Source organism: Puma concolor, chromosome B3, assembly GCF_028749965.1.
Source record: "Puma concolor isolate L17-30 chromosome B3, mPumCon1.1.hap2, whole genome shotgun sequence".
Lineage (NCBI taxonomy): Eukaryota > Metazoa > Chordata > Mammalia > Carnivora > Felidae > Puma > Puma concolor.
The window spans coordinates 139,368,306-139,395,376 of NC_141672.1; the positions used below are offsets into that span (position 1 = coordinate 139,368,306).

The following is a 27,071-nucleotide window of genomic DNA, read 5'->3' on the forward strand; positions in this document are numbered from 1 at the left end:
GTAGGATGGTGGCTGCCAAGGGCTGGGGGAGGAGGATGGGAGTTGTCTAGTGAGTAGAATTTTGGTTTTGCAAAATATAGGGAGTTCTGGGGATGGATGGTAGAGATGGTCGCCCAACAACAGGAATGTACCAAATGGCACTGAAATACACTTAAAAATGGTTTAGATGGTAAGGGTGCCAGGTGGCTCAGCCGGTTGAGCATCTGACTCTGGATTTCGACTCGGGTCATGACCTCACGGCTTGTGGGATGGAGCCCCACATCAGGCTCTGCACTGACAGCAAGGAGCCTGCTTGGGATTCTCTCTCTCTCTCTCTCTCTCTCTCTCTCTCTCTCTCACCCCCTGTCTGCTCCTTCCCCCCCCCCCCACACACACACAAATAAATAAAAAGCATTCTTTAAATCTTTTTTAAAAAGTGGTCAGGGGCGCCTGGGTGGCGCAGTCGGTTAAGCGTCCGACTTCAACCAGGTCACGATCTCGCGGTCCGTGAGTTCGAGCCCCGCGTCAGGCTCTGGGCTGATGGCTCAGAGCCTGGAGCCTGTTTCTGATTCTGTGTCTCCCTCTCTCTCTGCCCCTCCCCCGTTCATGCTCTGTCTCTCTCTGTCCCAAAAATAAATAAACGTTGAAAAAAAAAAAAATTAAAAAAAAAAAAAAGTGGTCAAAATGGTAAATTTTATATACATAAAATATAGTTTACGACAATTTAAAAAATGTTTAAGATAATGAATAGAAAATGCTTTCACAGGGGCGCCTGGGTTGCTCAATCAGTTTAGCGTCTGCCTTCGACTCAGGTCATGATCTCCTGGCTCATGAGTTCAAGCCCCGTGTGGGGCTCTGTGCTGACAGCTCAGAGCCTGGAGCCCGCTTCAGATTCCGTGTCTCCCTCTCTGTCTGCCCCTCCCCCATTCTCTCTCTCTCTCTCTCTCAAATATAAATAAACATTAAAAAAAAAAAAGAAAATGCTTTCACAGTGTGGCATGTACAGAATGTACTCCAACCATAATAAACTGCATACCTGTCATCATATCGCTACGTTTTCTTGAGTGGAAGCCCAAGACAGTGCCAACATGTCACAAGTTCCTTTCTGGGAAAAAGCACTGTAGTGGGATGATATCATCAGAAATTTTAGAAATGCCTGAGAAATCATTTAGTCCCATTCCCCGAAAGAAGACAAGTTACAATGCGTTGACAATTCTTAGAGTTCTTATTTCTAAAATGAGAGGTTTAGACAATTTAATTAAACCGTCTGCAAGTCCTTTCCTCTGTCACAGTTCTCTGTTCCGAGTCAATAGTGTGTCAATGTATTCGGGTCCTCCAGGAGGAAGGCAGGCTAAGGGGTTTTGCTCTGGATGTTTCAGTACATATATACACACACACACCTTGCTTCAAGCAGAGACGCTCACTTTTCATACGCTGCAGTTATGTTCAATATTTACTTTCTTGAAAACATTTTTCTAATTTAAAAAAAAATCAAAAGCTACATTTTTCAGGAAGCCAGCTAAGCGTCCTAAGTAGAGGTCAGCCTATGAGAAGCTGGGGTGTGGAACCAGGCACGGCATTGGATGGCTAATAAAAATTCAAGGTGCACTGACGTAGGAAAAAATAAGAACTGGATTGCTAGGAGGTACCAAGCTCCTCCTTAGTTATTATGCTCATTTTGGTCTCAAAGTCTTGTGTTTTTCTTGAAAAGAGAACAGAAAATTCACAGGTATAATTTCTACGTAGAGCAGAACCCACCATATGTCAATCACTGGGGAAGCCACATCTTACCGATCTGACTATGGTCAAAGAATCCTATCTTAGAAGGAATGGGACAAAGGTTAGCTTGTATAGGAGGCTCAGTTGGTTAAGCATCCAACTTTGCTCAGGCCACGATCCCATGGTTCATGGGTTCTAGTCCCGCATCGGGCTTGTGCTGTCAGCTGGGAGCCTGGAGCCTGCTTGATTCTGTGTCTCCCTTGCTCTCTGTCCCTCCCCGACTCACAATCTCTGTCTCTCTCAAAAATAAATAAACATTACAAAAAAATTAAAAAAAAAAAAGTTTTGTGACTTAAAAGAGGTAAGTAAATTTCACTTATTTAAAAAATTCACTTACCTGGCTTCCTCAGCCTACTATTAACCGGGGTGAATTCTTGTCATTGTTAAAAACTCAGCTCATTTGTGGAGCGCCTGGGTGACTCAGTCGGTTGAGTGGCTGACTTCAGTTCAGGTCACGATCTTGCAGTCGGTGGGTTCAAGCCCCAAGTCTGGCTCTGTGCTGACAGCTCAGAGTCTGAAGGCTGCTTCAGATTCTGTGTCTCCCTCTCTCTCTGCCCCACCCCTGCTCATGCTCTGTCTCTCTGAAAAATAAACAAAACATTAAAAATTAAAAAAAAAAAAAAAAAAAAACTTAGCTCATTTGCAACGCTTAAGGAAGCCACCCAGAGTGGGTAAAGTACCTTCTCCTCTCATCCCTAAACATTCTGTCATATATTTACACCACATATGCACACGTACCCCATGGCACTCGCCATTTTTTACTATCATTAACTATCATGTACTGTCACCTTCTCCTTAGCTAGATATGCACTCCTCAAGCCAAAGTCTATGTTCTATTTATCTGTATCCTCAATCTAGACAGGAGGGCCAGAGTACTGAATATGCATTTTTTAACTGCACTAAAATAATTTTACATCAAGAGCCACAGACAATTGACCCTTTTTTCTCTAGCCAACTTTCCTTGATTCACGGGTGGGTCTTCTACCACGCTTCATCTTTTAGTTACACGCAGATGATTAAATGTTAACTCCTGTTAACAAGATTATTTAGTGATAGAGAAAAATACAAATGGAAATTAAGTTAAAAGTCTGATGGGTGATGGGCATTAAGGAGGGCACCTTTGGGGATGAGCACTGGGTGTCATAGGTAAGAGATGAGTCAATGGTTCTCCTGCTGAAACCAAGACTACACTTTATGTCAACTAACTTGAATTTAAATAAATGAAATGAAATGAAATGAAATGAAATGAAATGAAATGAAATGAAATGAAATGAAATACCAGTTTTTAAAACAAGCTATAATGCCTAGGTGTTTAGAACTGGTCTTTATGAGTGTATATATTTAAGTTGGATTTTAATAAAAGTAACTTAGGTCAAAAAAAAAAAAGTCTACATACAAAGCTGTGCAGACTTCAATCAACATTTGTGAAAACAGTTACACATATTATATATGAGTGTATGAATTATATGTATACAGACTGAATGTATATATGCACTTATATATGAAAATGCATCAAGATGGTTAGCAGTGTTCCTATTTCATAGGGATGTCTACAGACATTTTATAAAATATACTTCTGAGACTTCCAGTTTCCAGCCTGGCATCTAAGGAGCTCGGAAATCACCACTCTGTCGTAACATCAAATGAAAAACGAAGCATACTGAGAAATCCTTCTTGGATCCATCCAGGAAGTGAGGTCACGGGGCAAACCGCTACTCCCAAAGCTGGAGAGACCATCAGACAGATACAGAGACTCACAACTTACAGGAGCAGAAACCCGCAAGGGAAAACCTCTGCAGAAACCAGCGTCCAGGCAAGAAACCCTGAACTGGGATTGATGAATTTGCTGGAGGTTTAGCATGGAAAAGTCTACAAGATAAAAACTCCAGGGGACCCAGTCATGGGGTGGGGGAGATCCCCTCCCTGTTGTGAGTTTTCCCTCCTGAGGCTGGACCACGTTCCCGCAGTGAAGATGGAGAAGTCCCCTCATGGCTTCTGGCAACGGGAGGGAGAAATGGGGCCATTCTTTTTATTAAAATTTTTTTTTCAACGTTTATTTATTTTTGGGACAGAGAGAGACAGAGCATGAACGGGGGAGGAGCAGAGAGAGAGGGAGACACAGAATCGAAAACAGGCTCCAGGCTCTGAGCCATCAGCCCAGAGCCCGACGCGGGGCTCGAACTCCCGGACCGCGAGATCGTGACCTGGCTGAAGTCGGACGCTTAACCGACTGCGCCACCCAGGCGCCGAAATGGGGCCATTCTGAAATATGCCAGACCATTCTGTTCTTCACTAGACCTGTCCTCAAGAGAAACTATTTCGCCAGAGCCAGAGCCTCAGTGACCCTGAGGAAGGGAAATACCTAACTTCAGTCATCCTGCCCCACCTAAGCAAGGAAGAGGGAGACGGAGGGTCCCCTGTGAAGTTCACAGCCAATGGGTGCAGGCTTGCTAACAGACTGAGACTACACGTAACCTGTACCTGACCACCACATTACGAAAAACCTCTTTACTGCTGTTCTTTTACCCAGCACAGCACGTCCAGCTTTCGACAAATAATTATCAGGCATACTGAAAGGCAAAGAGACATAGCAAACCTCAAAAACACACTCATACATTGCAGGGAGGCTGGTACAAACAACGATGATTCATATGCAAAGGGCGCTACAGGAAAAAGCAGGCAACACGCAAGAACAGGTGGATAATGTGAGCAGAGAGATGGAAATCCTGAGAAAGAATCGAAAAATGCTAGAAGTCAAAGAAAACCGCCCTAGAAATGAAGAATGTCTTTGATGGGCTCGTTTCTATACTGGACATGGCTGAGCAAATAATCTCCAAGCTTGGGGACATGCCAATAGAAACTGAAAACTGAAAAACAAAGGGAACAAAACTTTGAAAAAGCATAACAAAATATCCAAGAACTGGGGCACAACCACAAAAGGTGTAATATGCAACCTGAAACTAATGTAACAATTGTGTATCAACTATGCTTCAATTTAAAAAAATTTATCAGGCAGTTGAGGCAAGAATTCCAAATATATATATATATATATATATATATATATATATATATATATATAATGTACAAGCAACGTGGATACCAAGGGAAGAAGAGAGATAAGGACACAAAAAATATTTGAAGCAATAAAGACTGAGAATTTCCCTAAATTAATATCAGACACCACACTGCAGATCTGGAGAACAGTCAGCGTAAATGGGGGAAAAATTATACTTAGGCATATCATATTCAAACTGCAGAAAATCAAAGAAAAAAATCTTGAAAGAAGCCAGAGATGGAAAATAAAAAAAAAAAAAAAAAGAAAAAGACTTCATCTACTGGGCACCAAGGTAACCATTGCATCAACCTTCTCCTCCAGAACCGTGCAAGCAAGAGGTGAAATATTTGGAAGGTCGAGAGGGGAAAAAAAAAAAAAAAAAAAAAAAGCAAGCACCAACCTGGAATTCTGTATTCTGAGACATTATCGTTCAAAAGTGAAGAAAAATGCTTTCTCAGACACACAAAAATTGAGGGAATTTGTCACCAGTAGACTTGCCTTACAAGATATAGATGAGGAGACGTTTTTCAGGCAGAAGGTGCTGGATGGAGACCTCAGGAGCGTCCCAGGTGAAATGGAAGGCTCCCCCATACACTCGGCGGAAGGACAGACCCGAGAACGAAGCCGCCACTTCAGGCTGCAAGGTGGCAGGTTTAACGCACAAGGGGACTTACCTACGAGGCTTGTCTTGGGTGGCCACAGGACCAGTGCATCTCTGCGCCCGTCCCGAGCGTCACCAAATCTCTGCCATCTGCATTCAGCGCGCCGTCCAGACGGTCTCAACAACACCTTTCTCGAGACTCTGTCCTTGAACGGCTCCCACAGCGGAACGGCAAGTGGGCCGGATGTTCCACGAACAGGGAGGAGCCTCGGATACCCCGGGTCAGGTCAAGGGGCAACCAGGGGTCACGTCCGTGACGACTTCCTCCTGCAGAAGGAAATTGATATAGGTCAGAAACTCAGATCTACATAAAGAAAGGCCATTAGAAAAGGTGCAAATGAAGGTAAGTAACTTTTATTTTTCTTACTCTTAATTGACCAGATAACAGTTCGCTAAAAATAACAAGTGGCAACAATATTTGATTTTGGATGCTCATTATTATTAACGTAAATACATAAGTATATGCAATTGCGTAGAAAAGCCTGAGTTTGTGTAAGTGAGGTGAATGACAGCAACGATACATGGCACAAGCAAGGCACAGGAGGATGGAATTAGGAATATTTTGTTAGTATAAGGTATTTGCACTACTCATGAAGCAATATAGAGTTATTTGAAAGTGGGCTTGGGTTTGTTGTAAATGTATATATTACAAACTCTATCTAGGGCATCCACTTAAAGAAGTAAAAAAAAAAGTAAGTCTAATTGAGATGCTAAGAAAGGAGAGAAATCAGAGTCATATAAAATGCTCAGTTAAAACCACAAATGACAGGAAAAAAGTGGAAGACACAAATACGGGAAGACAAAAAAAAAAAAGAATAAGGACAATGGATAGAAAATGGAAACAAATATAGTAGATATTAATGCAACTGTATCAATAATCGCTTTAAAAGTCGATGGTTAAATACACCAATTAAAAGATAAAAATTGACAGAGTGGATCAAAAAGCAAGATTCAACTGTATGTCATTAATAAGAAAGAAATTTACTTTAGATATAAAGACACATATAAGTTAAAAATAAAAGGAAGAGGGGCACCTGGGTGGCTCAGTCGGTTAATCATCCGACTTCGGCTCAGGTCATGATCTCGCAGTTTGTGAGTTCGAGCCCCACCTCAGGCTCTGTGCTGACAGCTCCGAGCCTGGAGCCCTCCCTCATTCACGCTGTCTGTCTGTCTCTCTCTCTCTCTCTCTCAAAAATAAGTAAACATTAAAATTTTTAAAAAATAAATAACTAAAAATGAAGTCTATTTTGGGGTGCCTGGTGGTTTAGTCGGTTAAGCAGTTAAGTGCCTGACCTCGGCTCAGGTCAAAATCTCACAGTTCATGGGTTCAAGCCCTGCATCCACAGCACAGAGCCTACTTGGGATTCTCTCTTTCTCCTTCTCCGTGCTTTCTCCTTCTCCCCTGCTTGCTCACTGTCTGTCTCTCTCTCAAAATAAATAAATAAAAATTTAAAAAATAAACAAATAAAAATAAATTCTATTTATATCTTTCTGTATTCTCCAGATTCCCTATAATGAGTATGTGTTCCTTACACACAAACAGATAAAACATGTTAAAATTCTCTCATTCTCCTTTTCTTACTATCAAAGAGGAGAAAAATCAAACTCATGCATTGGGCTTCTTCAAACCTCCTGCTTGAGTTGTTTGATGAGTAACACGCTCCTGTTCTCTGATTGAAATTGTTCTGCACTAAAAACACTGAGAAGAGAATTTCGACCCTCCCAATCTGTCATCTTCCTGGGCTTCTGCTCCTAGTCCTCCTGCCCCACAAACCCAAAGGATGATGAGAAGTGTGACTTTGTCGCACCGTGATGCATAACGCAAAGCTCACTGATTTGGAAGGACCTGATTCTCTGAGTGCAGCCATCAGTTAACAGAGTATTACTATTTTCACGGCTTTTCTGTTCATGTGGACTTCTGAGTCATAGAGTAGAAGGCAAAGGCTGCTGAAAGCTACAGTCTTGTCTGAAACTGTTGAGTGACGAGTGGGACCTCATTTCACATACACAGGTCATCACAGACTCTGAGAGACCACGATGTATATTTAGCCAGGAAGTGTGTTTCCATGGCAATCTTACATTCCTGTGTCTGCCTTTCTTCCCCCACCGGTGGCTTAAGTCCATATTGAGCCTCTGCGAACACTGCCCATCTGCAATGCAGCTGGGGCCTCTGCTGCTTTCTTTATGGGCCACTCATAATCCCGAAAGTTAGGCCAAAAACCCAGACAATAATGTTCACAGTATTTATCTCGTGATTGCTCGCCATTTGTGAAGAGACGCTCACACGAAGATTTCATGAGGAAATACATTATTGCATTATTTGTAGCAGCAAAACACTGGAAATCACCATAACATCCAACAAGAGGGGATTTTGAAAGCAAATCATGGTGAGGGCACATGCTCTGAAACCATTAAAATCACTCCCTGGGAGAATATTCAATTGTAGGAGGAAAGCATATGATCAGATTATAAAGTGGAAAGGCAGGGTCTCCAGATAGGCCCTACAGTATGATCCTGATTTGGGGTATTTAAGAGATGGGGCAGGTACTCCCAGAGAGTTGATGGAACACAATTCCACCAAAGAACCACGGCTGGGTCTTTCCATATGATCTCACCACCAGCCCTCCAGTTGTCCAGCTGGGCTCCCAAGTGTTGTTGACCAATGAAGCAGACACTGGCCACACAAGGTAATTCACACGGAGACTAGCAGTGTCTCCGGGAACAGATGGATAGCACTCATGCCAGCTGATCAATATGCCAAAAACCCACTGGCTGATCTCTGTGGGCGTTTCGAGCACAATGGCAGGGAGGGAACACCTACTTAGCTCCTTGGCACTGGTAATACAAATACTTACTCACATGGGACACAATGGTCACTGGGCCCTGACACAGCTCCCCAAGGCTCCCCACGGCTGGCAACAGATGGTGTTCACTAAGGCAGAGGCTCCGTGTGGGGTCCTCTGAGGGCCAGCCCTGCCCACGTCTCTCTTGGCAAGGACTCTTTGTCCCCACAAAGCCTTCCCCCAGGCTGGGGATTCCTCATCTCCTGTGAGAGAGGGAAACCTGGCACCTATTCCCTTCTATCTGTTTACCCCCAGTCAGTGTGATGCGCTGAACTCATCAGGACATGAACTTTCAAAACATTCACATCCCAGAGCTGGACATTCAAGGCTTTTAATTCTGACATGAGTTTCACAAAGCAACTGTCAAACTTCTAAGAAGTGATGGAGTGGAGGGAGGAGTGAAGGATGGCCCCAGGGTAGAGTACAAGGGAACGCAGTGGGGGAAGGTACCTACACTAGTAACTCCAATTTATATCCCATCACATAAATCCATGCATCGAATAAATACTGGGAGAGTAATATACCCTTAACAATCATTACAATTGTTATCTCTGTGTAGAAGTGTGAGAGATGCCTTTCAGCTTCTTCTACTATTATATTTTTTTTAAGTTTCTGCAATGAATGTATATCATAAAAGAAATGTATTTTACGTTAGGATTAGCTTCCAATGGCAGCTTGCTATGTGAAAAAAAATCACAGTCAAAATTGGTTCCTTTAATTGTCTGCTAAACACAGTACTCAGCCATACACTGAGCCATCCAACCAATAACTCTTGTTGGCATTGGGACAAAGTTATGTTTTCAGCTAAGCACAGACAAGGAAGTCAGCTTGCATGTACGCTCCATACTGTATAAACAATAAGCTCTAGAAACACACACATATAGCTGAATTTGCTTAAGTCGATGCACTTATAATGCAATCACACCACCCTCAGAAAATCACAAAAGGCTATATTAGAAACTTATTACTCAAAAGGGGGCACCCGGTGGCTCAGTCAGTTGAGCGTCTGACTCTTGATTTCGCCTCAGGTCATGATTTCGTGGTTCCTGAGATCAAGCCCCACGTTGGGCTCTGCACTGACAGCGTGCAGCCTGCTTGGGATTCTCTCTCGTGCTCTGTCCCTTCCTCTCTCTCTCTCAAAATAAATAAATAAACTTAAAAAAAAAACATATTACTGAAAAAAAAGTTGTTGAAGAAAATAGAATAACTTCAATACCCAAAAGATAAAAACCTGTGATTCAAGGGGGTTATATAATCCCTTTTTAATAACTTTCTAAAAAGAAAGGAATTGCATCTGCTAACTATGATACTTATTAAATACAAATTAAATAAATCACTATCCTGGTCTGAAGAATAGACATAACCTGACAGAGTAAATGCCCTTTCTTTTTTTTAATGTTTTTATTGATCTTTGAGACACAGTGAGAGACAGAGCATGAGTGGGGGAGGGGCAGAGAGAGAGAGAGAGACACAGAAACAGAAGCAGGCTCCAGGCTCTGAGCTGTCAGCACACAGCCCAACACAGGGCTCGAACTCACAAACCGCAAGATCATGACCTGAGCCAAAGTCGGAGGCTGAACCGACTGAGCCCCCCAGGCACCCCAGATGCTCTTTCATACTATATACCAGCCAGGCTGGATGGACAGGAACTTACCAGAACAGGTCCAGCCTGGCTGGAATGGGACTGGCCAGATGACACATGCAGAGTGTGTTGTAAATATTTTCAGATCACGTAATTCCGGACAAGGACACTACAATACAGAGAGGGTCTGCTCCAAGCCCCCACCTAATGGGTGCAGACCAGAGGGTCAGAGAAGCCAGCCACCGACCCAAGTTCACGAACTAGCCTGGGGTTCATGGGGATAAGACTCCAGGTCTCCTAATTATCCACCCTGAGGGCATTCTGAAGCTTTCTCTTTTTTTCACAGAGGAGGAAACTGAGAAACAGAGCAGGTGGATGATTTGAAAATATGGGGTAGGAAAAGCATACAAGCAAACCTAGCACACAGAACTCAAAAATCATTTGTTCAATGAAGTTCAGCATATGCTAAAGGCCTATTTTGCTCAGATGTGGATTTTTGCAAGCAAACACATGCTCATTGTAAAAACTAAATACTGAAATATACAAAGAACAAAATTAAAGTTCTACCCCCTCTATCCCACCACTAGAGTAAGCCATTATTGGCCATAATGAACAGTTTGAAGAATTTTCTTCCAAATATTTCATTTATATATGTAATATATATTATTTTATATGTAAAAATTATATCTACAATATACGTATATTATGTATTAAATAAATACACACTATTTTATGTTTATGTTACACATAAATATGTGTATGCTTTGTTTATGTTACACATAAATATATATTATTCTACATATACTTATATATAAATCAGTAATTTTAAACAAAAGTTGACTCATAATGCCTATTGTTCTATTTTTTTTTTTACTTTAATATATGAGAGACATTTATCTATGTCAGTACATATGGATTGCCTTATTTGTTATAATGTCTGAATAATATTGGTTCATCTCTCTCACACTAATGTTCTCCCTTAAAGAACAGGATAAATAAAGAAATTAAAAAGGTCATTGTGGGGATGAACATTTTATAAATGGCACTAGGAAATTTGGAAACTCATTTGGGAAAATAGAAAATTAGATCAATTCTTCATGCCATACACTAGGATAAATTTCAAACAGATCAGAGGTTTAAATGTAAAATACGAAATCAGACAGAAGAAAACAAGGGTGAATATATCTAACCAGGGAGTGGGGATGTCTTCCCTAATCATAACAGAGGATCCAGGAACAGTAATATAAAAATGGATCAATTTGACCGCATAATTTTTTTCCTAATGGTCAGGCCAGAAAGGGAAAAAAAAAAAAAAAAAGGAAAGGGAACCTATACATTAAAAAGACACTAAAGAGATAAATCAATAAAATATAATAAATGGACCTTGTTTGCATCCTGATTCCAATAAACCAAGTATAAACACATATACCACACATACACATGCACATACATATACACATGCACACACATAAACATGCACACACATACACACGAGCATACATATACACATACACATACACATGCACACATACACATGCACATACATATACACATGCGCACACACATACATATACACATGCGCACATGCATATACATATGCATACAAATGTGTATAAATATACACAAGCACACACATATACACGCACAAGCACATTCACATACAGACACGCACTTGTGCATATGCACATTGTTACAAGACCATCAGGAAAACTTGGGACACTATTGAATATTCAAGATTGGAAAGTAGTAAATTTATGTTATTTAATGATATTACAGGACTTCTGTCAAATCACATATTTTTTAAAGACAGTGATTAATATTTGCGAATAAAATAGCATGTCTAAGATTTGCTTCAAAAATAATCCAAGGAGTAGGGTGGGAAGAAGCACTTGGCAATATAGATGAAATTAGAATGGTCGTGGATTTTTATCATTATTGAATTTGTGAAATGGGTACATGATGGCTCACCATATAATATTTTTCTTTTTTGTATACATATGTTTTTTCATGTTTATTTATCTTGAGAGAGAGAGGAAGCAGGGAATGGGCAGAGAGAGGGAGAGAGAATCCCAGTCAGGCTCCATGCTGTCAGCACAGAACCCAATGTGGGACTCAATCCCACAAACGGTGAGATCATAATCTGAGCCAAAATCAAGAGTTGGACACTTAACTGACTGAGCCAGCCAGGCACCTCCTTTTTTGTATCTGTTTAAGTTTTTCCATGCTAAATTTACATACTTTTAAAAACTACTGATACAGTGATACAGTTGAAAAACCCTCTCCTGGCTTCAGTTCTGCTACTTAACTGAGTGATACTAGCCAATTACACTACACTAGCCAATTGTATAATTACAATCACACACTGCCTTGTTGTTCCAGTATTCCGTGTCCAGTTAGATTTCAAATCCTTGATAAATTGTTTTGTTCATCTTTTTTTCCCCAGTGCCTCCCTTGGAGTAGGATTAGATGGGGGAATATTTCTCAAATGTTTCCATGTGCAGAGAACTTAGAGCTTGCTCAGCACAAATGCGGACCACTGGTTTTAGTAAATGTTTGATGTTTAACAAATGTTTGATGCCTCTTTTATACAAATTTTGGAAATCCAATAAAAATTGAAGTGGTTTCCTCTTTGGGAGGTGATGGACATGTTTATGGCTTTAATGATAGTGATGGTTTCACAAGTGTGTTCTTCTCCCCAAACTCACCGAGTTGCGTCCATTAAACACATACAGCTTTTTACATGTTAGTCATACCTCAATACAATTGGGCTTTTTAAATTACAAATTAAATTATGTTTTTAAAACAACACCAAGTGGTGGGGCACCCAGGTGGCTCAGTCTGTTAAGCGTCCAACTTTGGCTCAGGTCATGATCCCACAGTTTGTGAGTTCAAGTGCCGTGTCGGGCTCTGTGCTGACAACTCAGTCTGGAGCCTGCTTCAGATTCTGTGTGTGTGTGTGTCTCTCTCTGCCTCTCCCCTGCTCACGCTTTGTCTCTCTCTCAAAAATAAATAAACATTAAAAAAACAATTAAAAAAAAAAAAGAACGTGAAGCAGTTTCTCCCTGGATGCTACTTTCCCTGCCTTGTTGGATGCTACAGTGACCAGAAATCACATCTGAAAGTCAGAGGGTAAATGTTTCTGGGGGAGATGACTTTGAAAACAGACCATTTTCACTCTTTCATGGACTATGGATCTAGAAAGTATTGTTTCATGTTGCACCACAGTGTGTGAATGTGGATGTAGATTTTTTTTTCATATCAAACAACCTATCTTGTTTTTCTTCATTCTTTATCAAACAAGAGAAGAAAATCATTAACTATTGGCCGACAGTCTAACTGTCCACAAGCAAACCCTGAACCACAGTTCAGCCTACTGAAAGAAATCCTGCTATCTTGTCCTGGGTGTTTATCCTAGAGGTATTTTGCCTCTCGTGTGATCATTTAGACCTCTAATCTACACTATGCAAGATACTGAGATTCAATCAGTATCTCTTGTTTCAAAGACAGAAGTGTACTATCTCGCCACCCAAAACAGTGTGCTCACTGGGGAAAAGCAGTGTTGCCCTAACTGTGTGCATCCCCCGTCAGCATGAGAAGATGATTTGTTCTTATTCACAGTTTTCAGCATTTCCTTCAATGCTTAGTGAAGATTAGGAGTCATACGGTTAAGTTACTCTTAATCAATTACTCTTTGTGAGAAAGCATTTTGTGGTTTGACACTCGAGAGCCACCTCCTTGATTCGGTTGACAAAGCTCTTTCTCGCTGTAAGCCAGCTGGTGCTCCATCAGTATTTTTCCCAAAAACTCTCCTTAACTTGACATCATGGCCCACAGAGTATGATTGATTACATTTTTAAAAAAAATTTTTTTTAACGTTTTTTTTTATTTTTAGGACAGAGAGAGACAGAGCATGAACGGGGAGGGGCAGAGAGAGAGGGAGACACAGAATCGGAAACAGGCTCCAGGCTCTGAGCCGTCAGCCCAGAGCCTGACACGGGGCTCGAACTCACGGACCGCGAGATCGTGACCTGGCTGAAGTCGGACACTTAACCGACTGCGCCACCTAGGCGCCCCTGATTGATTACATTTTTAAAAATCTTTCCTCTTGGGGAGCCTGGTTGGCTCAGTCGGTTAAGTAACCGACTCTTGATCTCAGCTCAGGTCACAATTTCATGGTTCATGAGATTGAGCCCCACCTTGGGCTCTGCGATGGCAGCACAGAGCCTGCTTAGGATTCTCTCTCTCTCTCTCTCTCTCTCTCTCTGCCCCTTGCCTGCTCGCTCTTTCTCTCTCTCAAAATAAATAAACATTTTTAAGAATTCCTGTTGAAACATGCAATTTCAGTAATAAACAAAATAAAAAGTCATCGCACACTTCTTCATATACATACCACAGTGACCCCTAGTCTGCCCATATAGTGGGCCAAAAGGCAGCCCCCAAAGATATTAGGCCCTAATCCCTAGAAACTATGAATGTTACCTTACCCAGGAAGGTTTTTGAAGATGTGATCCAACTGAGGATCCAGAGATGAGGAGATTATGCTGGATAATCCAGATGTACAATGTGAGGATATAGGCAGGGATCGGAGCAATGCTGTCACAAGCCAAGGAAAGCATGAGGTGCTTACCAATGATGCAAAAGCATCGGTGGTTATATGTCACAGGCAGCCACCAGGAGCTGGAAGAGACAAGGAGTGAGTCTCCCCTAGAGCCTCCAGAGGGAGTGTGGCCTGCCAACACATTGGTTTTCAGCCCAGTGTAACTGGTTTTAGACTTCTGGCCTCCGGAACAGCTTGTGGTCGCGTTTTGCAGTGGCCCAGGAAACGAGTACCTCCCCTCCGTGGCTATATGCAAATGTAAAGTCAGATGCCTCCCTGAATTCTCGGGCAGTGCACCTGCTCTTCCACATTGTACTGTATCAGTTTTATTCTGCATGCAACGCTGTCATAACACCGCCATTCCGTCAATAGCTCTCTCCGGGTCCTGCAGCACACAATGTTTGTCATGAACTCTTTAAGATGTTTTTTCAAGCACTCTAGCAGTAGGGTAATTGTGCTTCTTTTTATTTGAAGAGTGCTTCTCTAAATGATTCCTTTGTAGTATTGGTCTCTCTGTGATGAAATTAATCAATTTCATAAGAAAAACCTCTCTCTCTCTCTTTTTTTTTTTTTTTTTTTTTTTTTTTGCAATTTTCTGGGAGAAGAAAACTTGACTGGCTTGTGCTTTGCAAGAAAATGATACACAAGCTTCAGTGGTTTTATGTCACTATGGGAAGATCTCTCACCCGATGCATGGGGTCTGGGGGCAAATGAATCAACAATTCATTGACATTCAACTTTCAGATAGTTGTCACTCCATCCCCTTTTTTGAAATCATATTTTTAACTTCAACAAAGTCAATCAACTACATATTTGATTGTTTTTGCCTGCAAATCTGTCCACTATTCAAGTTTACAGCTTTATTATGAATTGTAGCATCGTTCGATTTATTTTTTTGCCTCAAAACCCACCAGGATTGGTGTAAACACTTGACAAGTGGCCTCGCAAAGTTAAATATTTGCATCCACTCTGATACAGTGGTTTCACACCTAGGTTGATAAAGAAACTTTTTCATCAGGGCGCCTGGGTGGCTCAGTCAGTTAAGCATCTGACTCTTGATTTCAGCTCAGTGGTCAGGATCCCAGCATCATAGGATCCGGTTTGGAGCCTGCTTGGGATTTTCTCTCTCCATCTCTCTCCAAACAAATAAATAAACATTTTTAAAAAGAAAGAAACTTTTGCACCCACATGTATACCAGGAGACATGAACAAGAATGTCCAAGCAGCATGATTCATAGGAACAAATGAGTTGAACAAACCAATGCAGTGTCCGCTAAGAGGAGAGTTCGGTAAATGGATCGTAGTATACGCATAAGTTCATTCTAATGTATAAATATGTACAGCAGAGAAAATAAACGTATCAGAGCTAAATACATCAGCATGGATGCACCTCAAAAAGTCCTGTGAGAATTGAATCATCATTGGGAATATTTTCCAACCTAAGACTAGTACTTGTTCTTTTTTTCTTTATTCAAAATGAGCCCCGTCACTTGTCTGGAAACGTGATTATGTTGTTTCTTGCAAAAAGAATTCATACCTACCGACCAGGCACCAGGAGAACTCAAAAGGTGACATTATTTTGATAACCTCATCAAGTTCCAGACTCCATTCCTCAGGCAAGGAATTTAGAGATCAAGAATCAGAAAGAATGTCATCGTTTCTCAGGAGCGATCTCACCTTAACACAATTTTCGGAGACAAGTGAATAACTCAGAATGTCAGTTTATTAATTTATAATGAGTAACATAACGACCACACTGGCCAAAAGACTCAAACTTATGGGATGAATGAATTAGAACACAAGTTATCAGGGGCGCCTGGGTGGCTCCATCAGTTAAGCGTCTGAGTCTTGATTTCAGCTCAGGTCATAATCCCAGGGTCATGGGATCAAGCCCCACATCTGGATCTGCACTGAGTGTGGAGCCTACTTGGGATCCCCAATCTCTCTCTCTCTCTCTCTCTCTCTCAAACTTAGAAAAAAAAACACAACTCATCAGGTAGTTTCTTGGTATGCATAAAATAAGAACAGGGATACTTAAATGTAGGATTGAGAAGTGGAATGGCATCTCAGTGGGAGTCCACCTTCCACAGGAACCAGGAGAGTCAACTATTCCCTAAGCCCACCCTTCCCCTTCTCTGTATCAGTCTTTCTTCATACGGGGAGCCTGGAGTGGGTTGGGCATGTGCCTTGGAAGAAGGCAGACACAGTCCGTGGCTCGGCAGGCGTGCAAACTGTAGAGCCCTCTGAGCTGGCAATCGTCTCCGCCACTGTCCAGCTGCGTGATTTTGTTTCTGTGCCTGTGTCTCTGTGCGTTGTTGAGTTAATACACATAGAACAGCATTTCATCCAGTCAGCAGCATGTCGTAAATGTTCTATAAATGCTGACAATTCTTTTCCAAAATTGTGGTCACATCTGGTAGCCCCACCTCCTCGAAACGGTGCCCTAGAAACCTTGATGAGGAGAGGTGACGTTGAGAATAGCCTTTTACTTAACACCTGTGATGTACAAACACTGTCCGGGTGCTTTGGATATGATACCTCATTTAGCTGCGACAATAAATTCTCTACTGTTTCCATCACAATCTCAAAACAAGGAAACTAAGATTTAGAGAAATAAAGAACGTGCCCAAGATTATACACGTGGTAAATAGTGGAGCATAGATTTGAAATAGACTCTTTATGACTGCCAATCCCTTGTTCTTCCATTTCCTTTGAGCTTGGGGTATCCTCCAAATCTCTGCTTAAATGTTTAAGACGAACAATCTTACAGTTCATTCCATGGGTAGATAATCCCTTGTAGCATGAATTTTTCTATTCAATTTTCTTTTTTTATTTCTTTTCAAAATGTTTACTTATTTTTGAGAGAGAGACAGAGAGACAGAGTGCAAGAAGGGGAGGGGCAGAGACAGAGGGAGACTCGATCTGAAGCAGGCTCTAGGCTCTGAGCTGTCAGCACAGAGCCCGACATGGGGTTCGAACCCATGAAATGTGAGATCATGACCCGAGCCGAAGTCAGATGCTGAACTGGCTGAGCCACCCAGGCGCCCTTGTATTTAATTTTCTGAATGCAACCTCATTTCCCTTACTCCCAGATTTGCAGGAGGGCAGGGGGCTACCTCACTGCCGCTTTCTCGTATCTGCTCGGAGATCACAGAAAGCAAGAGAGAGAGAGAGTACATCAAAATGAGACTTCAGAACTTATTATGAAATGTATCTCATCTAAAGAGTTACATTTCCCTCAAAGACCTGCCGGTGCCTGGAGCTCCTGGGTTGTAAGTGAACTAAAGATTTCAAAGACTTAAAAAAGGAAAGTTTGGGCCACAACCTCTTCACTCCAGCAGCGAGGCCTCACCAGTAAATTCAGTGATGCTGATAATCAGATTGAAAATTGTTCATTGCATTCGTCAGTGTCCGTTTCCCAGATTTAACATTCTGACTCACAACTTCCCCGTGCAAATGACTAGAAAAGAAAAGTAACGCAGAGACCCCAGCATGTGTTTCCTGTTTGCTTGTCATAGATGCTAATTCATCCTCTGGGTCTCCACGAAGCCGTCAACCCAGGGGGGGGCTTGGTCTCCGTAGAATGTGCATGACTCGGAGCCCTAACAGGTGCAGACACTTGGGAAAATGCTACAGAGCGAGAGAACCGTGGAGGGGCGTGCATACAACGGCTGTGTTCCTCCATGAGTCTGAAATGGTGGGTCTGGGCTCAGCTTTGAAAAATTATTAGGGAAGCCAATAAAATGAAATTGATATATCATATCATATCATATATCATATCATATCATATCATATCATATCATATCATATCATATCATATCAATGTAATGAACCTTGCCTTTAAACCTATTTCCCAGTACAAGTTTGGCCATCCCCAAAACGCTTGAAAGCAGATACTCTTTTCCCTATTTGACAGATGAAGGGGCAGAGGTTCTGTCCAGGGGGACGGAGCAGTTAAGGTGACATCTGGGGTCCGAGCCCAGCTGAATGTCCCTGTTACTGCCCGTTACTGCCGTTTGCTCCTGCACATCCATGGCACATTCCAAGCTCTGGGCGTGTGCCAGGCACTGTGCAGGGGACTCGCAGAGAATGGACGCAGGACACAGTCCTTGAAAGACAGACGGCTGAGGGATCCAGCAAAGAAGCAAGCACATTGAACCCCCTGCAGTGATTGCCACAACAAAGCATCTCTGCCCTGGGGCCAGGGGGTGGCCCTGGAGCTGGGGCCTGAGTGATGACCAGGAACTGGTCAGACTGAGCGCGTGTCCCATGAACGCTTTGAGTCTGGAGTCCCAACTAGAAGAATCTCCAATTTGATAGCCCAAACCACAATGTTCCAGGGCTATTTAGGGCTCATGGGACTCACATCCTGCACATTTTCATGCTGTCAGGCAGATATTCTTTTTTTTTTATTTTGTTTAACATTTATTTATTTTTGAGAGAGACAGAGCATGAGCAGGGGAGGGACAGAGAGACAGAGGGAGACACAGAATCTGAAGCAGGCTCCAGGCTCTGAGCTGTCTGCACAGAACCCAATGCAGGGGTTGAACTCATGAACTCTGAGTTCATGACCTGAGCCAAAGTCAGATGCTTAACTGACTGAACCACCCAGGTGTCCCTGTCAGGCATATATTCTTAAAAGAACTATCCTTTCTAGAAAAAAAACTATATTATAACATACATATGTTATGTATAAGTATGTATATGTATTTATATACATATTCATGTGTACATATATGTGTGTATAGAGATATAGGAATAGAGATATAGATATCAATATGTTACATAAAGGACAAAAACTATTAATTCACTGGGTACTGTTTTTCTTTTTTTTATTGTTTTTTTAATGTTTATTTACTTTTTGAGAGAGAGAGACAGAGACAGAGACAGAGCACGAGCAGGGGAGGGGCAGACAGAAATGGAGACACAGAATCCGAAGCAGGCTCCAGGCTCTGAGCTGTCAGCACAGAGCCCAACATGGGGCTCAAACCCACGAACTGTGAGATCATGACCTGAGCCGAAGTCAGACGCTGAACCGACTGAGCCACCCAGGTGCCCCATCACTGAGTACTATTTTTCCATATAGAACATTACCTAATCAATTTTTTCGGTTATGCATCAACCAATCACTTGTTTAAGAAACACTTTAAAAGTATTTAGTGAGCATCTGTATGCCAAGCATTGGGCTAGGCGCTGAGGATATAGCAATAAACGAGATTCCTGTCTTCTTGATGGTGTGTTCTAATGGGAGAGGCAGATACAGAACCTAAATAAACAAGATACTTAATGGATTAAGATAAATATTACCAAGTAAACAGAGTATGAGAAAGAGGAAAACAGAGGGAGCCACTTTAAGTAGTCTCCTTGGATGAGGTGATGTTTGAACTGACACCTGGCAATTTCAAGAGCTGGGAACAGCACTCCGGGAGGAGGAAACAGCAAAGACAAAGGCCCAGAGGCAGCAAAGAGCTCCTTGTATTAATTCTCTGGTTATCAACCTTAGCTGCCCCTTAGAAGAACCTGGAGGGCTTCTTAAAAAAAACTGATGCCCAGGCTTCACTCTAGTGCCAGATATTTTTTCTAAGTGCTCTGGTGATTTTGAAGTGGAATTAGATTGGGTATCACTGTGTTAATGGATCAGAAAGGATGCCCATGGGGACGATGCACAGTGATGGAGGGTGGGGGTCGAGGTTGGATAAACACACAGGTACAAGTCCTCACAGGACCTTGTGTGTCTTGGGAAGGAATTTGAATTTTATTATAGGTGTGAGGGGAAAGTGTGGGAGCCTTTTTCAGGGGCACATCCTTAACTGATTTGCATTTCTAAAAGGTCTCCCTGATTAAAGTGGAAGAGAGTGGAGAGTGGACTGCAGGGGGCAACTTTGGAAGGAGTAGAACCAATGAGGAGGCCGTGGCAATATATGGGTTAGAAGCGATGGCTTGGATGGGAAGGTGGTGGCCGAGACGGCAAGCAGCAGAAACAACAGAACTTCTGGTAGATTGGATGCGGACGGTGAGGGGAAGATGGAAATGATGTGCGACTCCTCACTCTGAAGCCTTAACAAGGGGGGTGGTGCAACGCATTCTAACACCAAGCACCTGGAGTGAGGTCAGACCGCGTGGGTTTACAGCACGACCCTCTGGAAGAGTCCCTGCGCTGCAGACCCCACTCCCCACTTCTTGACAAACTGGCTGCTGTCTACTTGGAAGTTCTCAGTATCCTTCAGGTTCAGTCATTTGCTAGAAAAACGCACAGAACTCAGGAAAACACTATACTTCGTTTTATCATACAAGATGCACATCAACACCAGCCTGATGAAGAGACACCTAGGGCAATGTCTGGGAGGGTCCCTAACTTGAAGCTTCTGTGTCCTTAGGACCGGTCACCCTCCTGGCACATCAGTGCATGTCACTAATCAGGAAGCCCACTCAACCCTGGTGTCCAGAGTTTTTACTGGGGGTTCCTTACATAAGCACAATTGATTGAATCCTTGGCCACAGAATTACAGTCAGTCTCTAACTCCCCTCCTCTTTCGAGGGTCAGACTGATACCAGCTGGCTCAAAACCCCAAATCTCCAATCACATGGTTGATATTTTTTTTCATGTTCATTTGTTCTTGTTGTTAGGTTTTTTTGAGTGAGAGAGAGAGCGTGTGAGTTGGGGGAAGAGTCAGAGAGAGAGGAGAAAGAGAGACAGAGAGAGACAGAATCCCAAGCAGGCTCTGTGCTGATTGCACAGGGCTCAATCCCACAAACCATGAGATCATGACCTGAGCCGAAACTAAGAATCATCATATGCTCAACTGACTGAGCCACCCAGGCACCCCCACATGGTTGATATTTCTGGCAGGGCCAGCCCCTGTCCTGAGTCACCTCATTAGCTCAGGTACACTCTGAGGAGCCCACCATGATCAAGGATGACACAGCTATCACTTGGGAAAGTCGAAGGATTTAGAGACCCCCCACTCAGGGATGGAAACAAAGATCAGCCAATTCATTACTGGTGTGGGGCCAATTACAGCCTTAGAAGAAATGGGCTTTGTGAGGGTCGGATCTGCATTGTCAACTTGGATTACCCACTAGACTGCCAAGGGGAGATGTCAAGTAGGCATCTGGATGGACAAGACTGGCCTCAGGGGTGAGGTCTGGGCTGCTGCTATATGCTGAGCATCTCAGCATATGCTTGTGGTATTCAAAACCAGCAAACAGGGCAAAATCACTTGGCAAGTTGGCATTAAAAGAGAAGACGATCCAGGTCTAAGCCCCAAAGCAAACCAGTATTTAAAGTGATTCCCCACCTACAGATCTGCTCTTCACCTTCATCCGCTCAGACAGTAAGAAATGGAAGTTCGTCCCAAGTAAGACAAGTCCCATCCTTTATATACATGGACGTCTTCAAAAACGAAATGTTACAGGAGCAGAGCCAGGAAGTTCCCACAGTGGACACCAGGCTCAAGCTGGTGACAACCCATGTGGTTCATTAGCTCCTAAAACAGACAATAATACAGGGAGAAAAAATGGTAATCCAGAATATTTGAAATAACGCTCAGGATATGGCAAAACATATTCCTTGCACACACGTGAAAGGGTAAAAGGATAAAAAATGAGGAGATTGTAATTTCAACAGCAGTTTCCTCTTACTAATTATATTACTTTCCATGTAGTAACCATGACAAAAAATGATCGTATTATTTTAGCTTTTCCAAAAAAAAAAAAACCCACAAAACTTGTTTATTCCGTATCCAAAACAAAATTTATTTATTCAATCTTTTTTTTCATTTTTTTAATGTTTTTATTTATTTTTAAGACAGAGAGAGAGAATGAGCAGGGGAGGGGCCAAGAGAGGGGGAGACACAGAATCTGAAGCAGGCTCCAGGCTCTGAGCTGTCAGCACAAAGCCCAACGCGGGGCTCGAACTCACAGACCACGAGATCATGACCTGAGCTGAAGTCGGACGCTTAACTGACTGAACCACCCAGGCGCCCCTATTTATTCAATCTTTAAAAGTTAACATAAGGGGTGTCTGGGTGGCTCAGTCAGTTAAGCATCCGACTCTTGATCTCAGCTCAGGTCTTGATCTCAGGGTCATGAGTTCAAGTCCCGCGTTGGGCTCCACGCTGGGCATGAAGCCTACTTTTAACAACAACAACAAAAAAGTTAAATAAAACTACTGTAAATCCAATAGATGAACTACCCTTAAAAGCAGTGGCACTTTAGGACCAAGATTATCAGGGCCATCCAAATCCATCCCGAGGGTGATAATAATTAATAATAAAAAGAGCAGTTACCATTTGGAGTTCTTATGCCAACTCTCAGTTAAGTGCTTCCTGGCATTGTTTTATGTAATAACATACTTAATATTTATTGAATACATGCATTTAATTTTTATTTAATAATATGTTTGAGATGTATTAAACAATAGGAGTTCTTATGCTCCCATTCTACACGTGAAGAAACTGAGGCTTAGGGAGATAAAGTAACTTGCTTCTGTAGAAGCCACAAGTTATTTAACCAAGGTAAGTTAGTAAGCGACAAAAACGTCAGGATGCTGGCCTGAGGGTTAACGGAGGGATGGTCACTGATGTCCTTAAATATGTCCTGGATGCATGACTGCTTCATTGATGTGGGGTTTTCCTGATAGAAATGATTTAGTACAGGGGCGCCTGGGTGGCTCAGTCGGTTAAGAGTCCTGCTCTTGATTTCGGCTCAGGTCACGATCTCATGGTTCATGGGATCAAGTCCTGTATCAGGCTTTGCACTGAGCATGGAGACTCCTTAAGATTCTCTCTCCCTCTGTCCTTCTGCCCCCTCCCTCTCTCATGCTGTCTCTCTCTCTAAAAAAAAAGAAAGAAAGAAAGAATTTAATACAATGTACAAATCCTGAGGAGCTCCTGGGCTTCCCAGCATGAATGAGTGACAACAGCCAAGACTAATGGTCACTCCAGCACTGAGCTGGCTGTTGGCTTGCAGACATTCAGCAATAGTGTAATGCTATCAGTGGTTCAACGTCAGATGAAGTTTCTGTTAGGCTCTCCTTCTTTCTCCTCTTCCAATCCTGGAGACCTTCCTGGACTGGAGGTACTCTGCTCCAGGAACTCATCGCTCCTGTCTATGAATGGGTGAGTGAGCTTGGCCGCCAGAGAGTAGGTCGGTGACATTGTGTCAACTGCCTTTTATCTGCCAAGTGCCAAGATACCCGAATGTCTAGACCTCAGGACATCAGATTATGCATAAAAAGTCTTTTATTTATCATTTATTATAAAAGTCTATCATCTAAATAAATAGAAATAGCATTTGTTATAAATTAATAATTTCTTAATCATGTCTTTTGTAATCAGAACTATCATTTATTAAATGCCTTCTATGCATCAGGTACTTTACAAATATTTTTATTTAGGGGCACCTGGGTGGCTCAGTAGGTTAAGCACCTGACTTTGGCTCAGGTTATGATCTTGATCAGGTTATGATCGTGTGTGAGTTCGAGCCCCATGTCGGGCTCTGTGCTGACAGCTCACAGCCTGGAGCCTGCTTCAGATTCTGTGTCTCCCTCTCTCTTTGCCCCTTCCCCGCTCGCACTCTGTCTCTCTCAAAAATAAACATTAAAAAAATGTATTAAAAAATATTTTTATTTAATCTCCACATCACTCAGCATGGTAGATGTTTTATTCCCCTATGGAGACTCAGGAGACTTAAAATTTGTCCACGATCACAGTGACAGGGCTGGCTCACCTAAATGCATGTACTTTTCCCACACAAATTCTGCCTCCAGCACACTGGGTAGGAATCCCTAAGCTCCAGGCCGAGTTCAGAGGTGGGTCTTCATGACTGGTGTCGATCTCTGCCATCTGCATTTCCACCCAGCTGCGGGTAATAAAGATCTCCCACTTATTTTATTAAACTGAATATATTAACATTATTTGAACAGCCATCATCACTCAGTGCTCTGATACAGAGATAGCCTCAGGAGTTATTGACATGCACAGAGTCCTTTGCCTCCATGCTAAACCACGCCACACTGACATGCTTTTGTAAATTTAATTTTTTAAAACTTATTTGCCTGTTTTCATCATTTCCCTGCCTCCTTCCTCACTGTTAGGTTGTAAGTTGCCACACACATTTTGCTGATGCCCTTAATGCCAGCTTCAAGGGCAGGGCTATTGACACTTAGGACAGATAATTCTTGTTCATGTTGGAGGAGGGGGCTGTATCTTAAGATATTTATCATCTTATAGATGCCAATAACAGCTGTCCCTTCCTCCCCAGTCATGACGATCAAAAATGTCTCCAGACATCGCCAAATGTCCCCTAGTGAGGGGGAGAGGCAAAATTATCGCCAGTTACAAACCACTGTTCTAGGTGAATACACACACACACACACACACACACACACACACATGCTATGCATTTCTAACTTGTTACTTCTCACAGTACTGCTTAAGAAACAGCAAGCCAAGCTTACTAGACAGAAACACAAAATTAAATTAAATAAGGTCTAAGTGATACAGCAAGGAAGCCATGGTAAGAGGTGTGAGCTTTAGCCCATGAAGTTGGTCATGTCTTTTGCCCAGAGGCCTGTTTCATTTTATCTACATTTTATATTTCCATCACCTTCTGAAGAGAATAGGTCCTCAGCTAAGTCACCACATAAAAGAAAATTTTCTATATGCGCCACTCCTGTGATCCTGCCTTGCCCCCATCATGTCGCTTGAGTAGTCAGTCTGCTAAGCACATTATTATCTTTAAATCCCTACTTTTCGGGGCGCCTGGGTGGCACAGTCGGTTGAGCGTCCGACTTCAGCCAGGTCACGATCTCGCGGTCCGTGAGTTCGAGCCCCGCGTCGGGCTCTGGGCTGATGGCTCAGAGCCTGGAGCCTGTTTCCGATGCTGTGTCTCCCTCTCTCTCTGCCCCTCCCCCATTCATGCTCTGTCTCTCTCTGTCCCAAAAATAAATAAACGTTGAAAAAAAAATTAAAAAAAAATAAATCCCTACTTTTCCTACAACAGATAAATTCTATAATGTCTCCATTCTCCCTGAATCAATACTTGTATTAATTTTTTAAAAACTACGGGGCGCCTGGCTGGCTCAGTCAGTAGAGCGTGCGACTCACGATCTAGGGGTTGTGAGTTTGAGCCCCATGTTGGATGTAGAGATGACTTAAAAACAAAAGTCTTTAAAATTTTTCTTTAACCAGTTAAAACATTACTGCAAAGTTTAGATACCTTCTCACGTACCTGCCCATGCACGTGTAAAAAATAATACTTCATTGATTCTTCTCGGCACAGATATCGTTCCCTGTTCAAATTCAGAATCTCAAATAGGCAGAGACCATTTAGAAACTTGCTGCCAATAGCATTTTTAGCTACTGACAGTGGCACTCCAAAAGAATTGATTTTTGTCTCATAAGAACGGTCAATTTTTTCCTGCTCTTCAGATGTCATCTTGTAGAAAAATGAAACCATTGGGGGTCATTTATATATGCAGCTGTTGGCACTATTTAGTGGTCCGGGGTTGCTGACGGAAATAAATCCTTACCAACAGTAGTGATGGAATTGCTGGGTCACAGAATGCCCTCATCTTCAACTTTAAGATACAATACCAATTTGTCCTCCAAATGGCTGAACCAATTTAAAATTTCAACATCGGGGCGCCTGGGTGGCGCAGTCGGTTAAGCGTCCGACTTCAGCCAGGTCACGATCTCGCGGTCCGTGAGTTCGAGCCCCGCGTCAGGCTCTGGGCTGATGGCTCGGAGCCTGGAGCCTGTTTCCGATGCTGTGTCTCCCTCTCTCTCTGCCCCTCCCCCGTTCATGCTCTGTTTCTCTCTGTCCCAAAAATAAATAAAAAACGTTGAAAAAAAAAAATTAAAATAAATAAATAAATAAAATTTCAACATCAAAGTTTAACAAAATTCCAATGCCAGTGTTTTCGAGGGGTAGCTACTTCTTACACAAAAGCACGTTCAGTTATCCGAATAATATTTGGAAATACATATGACGTTTGACAATGGTCACAATCTGTGGAGGATTTTTACCCCTCCAAAGGACGTGTTGATAGATAGGTATGCCTCTATGTGGTATTGGACTGCTCTGCTGAGGAGATATGTCTGTCAATCAATGGTTTGTGCAAGTTCAAGCAGAAAGCTGCAGTATGCCTGATTTGAATCTTGACCTTCTGAGTTCACTCCCAATGAATTCTCTTCCTTACCACTGATTGCTAGTTGAAAAGTGACTTTGATGAGATTTTTCCAGAATTCAAAAACCATTTCCTTGAGTCATGGCTATACCTGTGGTAGAAATGATTGAGTGGGGCGCCTGACTGGCTTGGTCAGTTAAGGATCCGACTTCGGTTCAGGTTGTGATCTCGAAGCTCATGAGTTCAAGACCCGCATCAGGGCCTGTGCTGACAGATCAGAACCTGGATCCTGCTTCTGACTCTGTGTATCCCTCTCTCTCTGCTCCTGCCCCCCGCTCATTCTCTCTCTCTCTCTCTCTCTCTCTCTTTCTCTCTCTCTCTCTCTCAAAAATAAATAAACATTAAAAAATTTGTTTAATTAAAAAAAAGAAAGAAATGATTGAGT

General features: G+C 42.4%; 1 long non-coding RNA gene across 1 annotated transcript; it reads right to left on the reverse strand.

The window, feature by feature from the left end:
* Positions 1 to 1,014: 1,014 nt before the first annotated feature.
* On the reverse strand, positions 1,015 to 14,669 carry LOC147580427 (uncharacterized). Its single transcript, XR_015252895.1, has 4 exons — positions 14,527 to 14,669; positions 5,488 to 5,741; positions 2,096 to 2,339; positions 1,015 to 1,097 (listed from the first exon to the last, which is right to left on the reverse strand). It is a non-coding gene; the product is annotated as an uncharacterized LOC147580427 (long non-coding RNA).
* Positions 14,670 to 27,071: the final 12,402 nt, after the last annotated feature.